Raw genomic sequence first — 5749 nt, 5'->3', positions numbered from 1 at the left:
TTAAACGGCTAATCAATGAAGTAGTTAAGGGAAGATTTTCCTTTAGATTTTATCCGTGATGATTTCACTATAATCCATTATCACCTGCTGATCGACGTAATTCTTTCATATTAGTCAATAGCAGCATTTCTCTGTATCACTTTTTTCTCATCGTTTGTGTAGAACTCCGCAGAGATAAGGAATTTGAAACAAATGGGAAAGAGATCAAAGAAATCTGCAGCAGCAGTAGCTCCTACAGCAATAGTGCAGCCAGCCAAGGATCCAGGGCCAAGCAAAAAAGGGTTAATCTCAGACACTACATGCCTCGGCCTTGGAAATACTAGTTGGGAGAGCATTTACAATTTAATTGAAGAAGAGGAGCCTGAGGAAATATCAGAAGAAGCCACGGATGACTCAACTAGCAAATCGGAAGCATCCCTCAGAGATTTAGCTTGTTCATATTTGCACAGAATAGCAGCACGAGAAAAAATTCTTCCATACACTGACGTAGTGAGATGGGTGGTAGAAGAAATTCCAGTTTCAAACAGAACATTTTGCACAGTTGACGGGAGGATTTTTGGCTCGTTTCAACCTGAAGATCTAAGGAAAATGTATCACTTGCCTGAGCCTGAAAAGAGGTACAACAAAGCCTTCCTTGAAAAATTTGCAAATGAAAATGAGACAGAATCGGCCCCGATTAAGCAGTGGAGACAGAATCCCGAGAAGCACAAACACGAATCATCAGGTAAGTACTCTGTAGAATCATTGGCTTCTCCTTACTGTTATGCCAGGGCTATGATGTGTAGAATGTGGGGGATACATGACTCTGCTAAATTCACTATTGAAATGGTCCCTTTAATGGAAGTAGCAGTCAATAGTTATGTGATGGATTGGGCAAACATCTTGTCCGACAAATTAGCCACAGAAATTCTTGAATTTAGATCAAATTCACGCAAAACTACCAGGACCATTCCCCCTTTTTATTATAGTGCTTATATTATGGATACTCTCTATTTTAATTCCGAATATCTGATACTCGGAGGGAGATGGACTCCCGAAGATGCTAAGCCAATCCACATTTATCATCATATGTTATGGAAAGCTCACTACAAAGATCATTTGTACAAAATCTGTAATGGTTTTATGTTGCCTATATACTATGCCATTTTTGATAAACCTGCCCCTAGGATTTCTGAGGAAGCAGGGATCGACTTGACTGTTGTAGGAAATTGGTTCGGAGAAGACAAATTCACCTATATAAGGCTTTTTGGTAGCCTTACAAAACCCCATGTTCTTCCCTTATATGTGCCTGATAAGTTGTTAGCTCGGGAATCAGCCTATCAGATAACAACAAAAGGGACATCTAAAACCCTTAAAAATTCTAAGAAGCAGGTATGGCCTTCATTTCCTTTGAGATGTGGTGTTTACACTCTCCATGATTACAAACATGCAGAGAAGGAAACAGAGAAAATACAAATGCTCAATCTTGCAACAATTCCCAATCGACAATATGATCCAAGAAAAGTTGCCTATAATTTTCTTAAACAAGCCAAACTTGCAAACTTTGATCATGAAAAGGATGAATTTGATGACCCGTTTTCCTCAGCAGAATCATTATTTCAGGTAAAAACATTGGCCAAGATTAGGTATAAAGATGAAGGGCTGGAAGTGTTTAATAGGCTTATAGAAAAGAGGTTACAAACTCTGCCTCTGGACTTATTAGCCACTACCCCAACAATCCAGTCAAGCAAGCCTGAACAACAAACTGTCAACAAGCCTCCTACTGTAGAAAAAATTCCTAAGAAAGGAAAAGAGACAGAACAAGAGAAAGAACAGGAAAAGGGCAGTGAACACATGGATATAGATACTCAGATTGATCCTAAGCTCCTTAAAGAATGGCAACAATTCGATTCCATTATAAGCAATCCTGAAAGTTCACAGGGTTTGAGCACACCTGAAGTGACAGTTGGTCACAAGACAGCAACAAGTACGGTTCCAATTGAAGGAACCAGCGGCCTACCTATGAGTAAAGATGTAAAGATGATTCCTAAGTATCCATCAGATGAAATTGTCTTACATATAGAAGACATACCACCTTTAGATGTCTTCTATAGCCCCAAGCATAGGGCTGTAGTAAAAAGACAAAGGAAAAAGAGAAGGCTTTATGTTACCTGCACAGACAGAGATGGTTAATGTGGTATGGAAAGAAGAATTCAATCCTTCCGAAGACCTCACAAAACTCTCTCAATATGTTGGAGCCTATTCGGCAGCTACTATGGATAAAGCATCAAAGGTTAGTAATTTATTAAAAGAAAAAGATCAAACAATTGTTTCATTGGAGGCACAGGTATCCGAAAGACAGTAGAGGATATACCAATTAGAATAGCAGTTAGCAACACAACAGCAAGTAAACAACCAACTAAACGAGAAATTGCTCAAGGAGAAGCAGAGGATAGACCAAAGCGCAGTGCAGAAACAAAAGGAATTATCCACAACATTGGCCAAGCTAAAGACAATGAATGAACAAATGAGTAAAACAAAAGATGAGCAAATCGCTCAACTATCACAACAGGTACAAAAGTTCAAGAGTTTTTCTCAACTAGCAGAATTCAGGTCCGAAGCTCTTCAGATCAATAAGGCATTGATTAAGCAATTAAATTTACTATGTCATAATATTTCCCTTGCTGAACCCCTCTGTGATATTTCTTCATCAATGATTGACAAAGCAGTTGACGAAAGGCAGAATTTGGAACAGGCCGATGAGACATTGACAAACTTTCTTTCCTGGCAAGAAACCAGTGAAGGGCAAGCTGAAAATCTACCTAGAATTTTAGAATCACACAAGGAAATTCTTTTCCTAGAATGGCAGTCACAATTAATGAAAGAAAAAATGGAAACTTCAAGATGTAGATCAGCAACTGGTAATTTGATTGAGTTAATTAATGATACTCTTTACCTATCTAATTTAATTTCACAGTGTACTCAAAGAAAATTGCCATTAGCTAAAGCACTGGAACAATCATGCAATCAAGAATTGGAAAAGAAGGAGAGATTGATTGCAGGCATCCAAAGTTTAACTTGGGACACATTTTGGTTCTTCCTAGTTAAACCATATAGTCAAAGGGCAGCACTCAAATGTTTAACCGATGCGATCGGTTATATGATTCCCGAAATTCATGATGCTACATATTCAGCCCAACTGCATTCTCGTCTGAGTCACCCTCCAGAATTGCAACTAATCCTTGCTATATCTGCCAGCTCAAACCAAAGGATGATCGGCCGAAACAGTGAATCATTCTACCGACTGCAAATAGGCCTATTTTAAGAAGATCTTCATGATTTGGTTATACCACCTAATAGCATTTTTATTTCATAGTCAGTTAGCATAGATAGTATTTATAGACCCTTTAGTGTCTTTAGAAAGGGTCCTCAATTTTTGTATGAAACTTGGATCGGGAGTCACACTATTGTGCTTTTGATATATATTTTTATAAAGACTGGGCCTATATTCTGAATTTTAATGAAGGATGCTTTGACGAGATATGCACTACTACTTTTTGTGAGAGTATTTCTAAGTTAGAAGAGAGAATTTGAATGTGATTGATATCGGGAGGGATCCAAATTACATATGGTACTATTATCTGTGTCTTTGCTCCATTCTTTTATATGAATCAACATTTATTCAATCTTGCTATCATTGGATATATGTATGTGTTTTAACAACAGTCCTTATACTTATCACTATTGAATGTTTAAGGAATGTTATTCTTTCAAGCATATTTATGTCAATGATATATGAAGAATAGTGTAATAATGTTTTAATGATTACTTTGTTCAACTACTTGAACAAAGTAATTATCATATGAATAAATATCTTTGTTTATCAATGGAATCATCTATATGCCTATTTTTAGATAAAGATCATCAAAAGTTACACTAAAGTGGAAATTTCCCGGGAAAGATTAGTTGTTTATAATCTGGCATTTTAGAACAAATCATTAACCATTATCATTAGATAATAGATAATCAACCACTTTTCCATCCTATTTACAAATCATTGGGAAACTGGTCCCATTATATCCAGTCGAAGCCACCACACCAAACGGAAAAGGAGCTGCCTTTAAGGTCCAAACCGGGTGGTTTTCCTCGATGTTGATGCAGCGATTTTTGAGGCATCAACAGAAGGTAACCTTTTGCCATTAATGCCAAATCTTTGAGTGGAAAAGAAATATTTTTCCTCTACCTTTGAAACCCATATCTATTGAAAGTCCTTTCTAACAGTGGGGATTGGATCTCATTGGATAAATCCATCCACCATCCTCTTGTCAACATAAATAAATCCTTACCGCTACTGACTACTTCACCAAATGAATTGAGGCCACTCCTTCTAGACTAGCCATAGACGTTGTCATCATCAAATTCTTAGAAACCGATATCTTGTCTAGATTTGGATTTCCAAACAAGCTTATTACAAACAATGTTGCAACTTTTAGTCTAATAAGATGATAGATTTCTATAGCAAATACCATATTACTTTGGGAAATTCAACTTCTTATTACCCACAGGGTAATGGGTTGGTTGAATCTTCAAATAAGAGTCTGGGAAATATTATTAAGAAGTTGTTAGCAGATAACAAAAACTCATGGCACAACAAGCTGATAAATGCACTTTAGGCTGATAGGATCACAACTAAGAAATCAATCTTCTTTGGGAGTTTCGTCATGAAGATAATTTAGGAATTATAGGTTGATCCAAATGACATTCAAAGGAGAATTGATCAGACAATCCAATTGCAGCAATCTAGGGAGGAAGTCTATAATAAGGCTCAGGTCATCTAAGAGAATATCAAGAAGGTTTTTGATAGAAGAACAAAAGCAGATGATTTCACTTTGGGTGATAGAGTTTTAAAGTGGGATTCCAGAAGAGAGGACAAAGGGAAGCATGGAAAATTTGACAATTTATGGATGGGGCCTTATGTCATTTATGCTTTTAGAGGGCATAATGCATTCTTTCTCAGAAATTTAGATGGGACAGAAATGCCTAGTGGACCTGTAAATGGCAGGATTCTCAAACACTATTTCTCTGAGAAATAGATATTTTTATAGCATTTATCACTGTAAATATCATTGTCTTTATTATTTGGATTTGGTGACCTATTAACAAAAGTTCAACCCCGCAGAGAAGGCCCTAAGCTTCCATTGATATGCTACCATAAGTACTCCAATAAAGGAAATCAAGTGTAGATATTGATGAAATAGAACACTCAAGGGTACTGATCAAATGTTCTTGGCACCTCACAAGGAGAGTGACATCCCCAGTTGAAGCCATTGTTAGGGTCATATAATTTATAGGATCTCAAGGTATATAGTATTGTATCTCAGGAATCTTATATTATAAATACTTGTCAATCTGCCAATGATTTCCAAATAAAAGAAAAAATAGAATAAAAAATGAAAAGAGGGTATAAATAAGAAAAAAGAGAAAAAACAAAAATATTGGAAAAGAAGAAAAGGTTGAACCCTAACAAAAGAAATAAAAATAAAAAAGGAATAATACTGAAAGTGTTGCAAGTCTGAATTCCACTACTCATAGATAGTTTTGTTCCATCACTGAAAAGTAAAGGTTGTGTGCAACTTGTTCAAAATGCCACACTGAATAGCTTCTGGTTTAACCATACAGTCTAATCATGGTTAAAATTGTTTAAATTACTGTAAATTAGGTTAGAAGAATAAAGATTCGCCCAACAGTTCAATCTGGGTAAGTCAATAGT

This window comes from Pinus tabuliformis, chromosome 2_2 (genome assembly GCF_031772625.1).
Source record: "Pinus tabuliformis cultivar Carrire ecotype Pingquan chromosome 2_2, CPIR1, whole genome shotgun sequence".
Taxonomy (NCBI): Eukaryota; Viridiplantae; Streptophyta; class Pinopsida; order Pinales; family Pinaceae; genus Pinus; species Pinus tabuliformis.
This window is presented reverse-complemented; position numbering follows the sequence as displayed.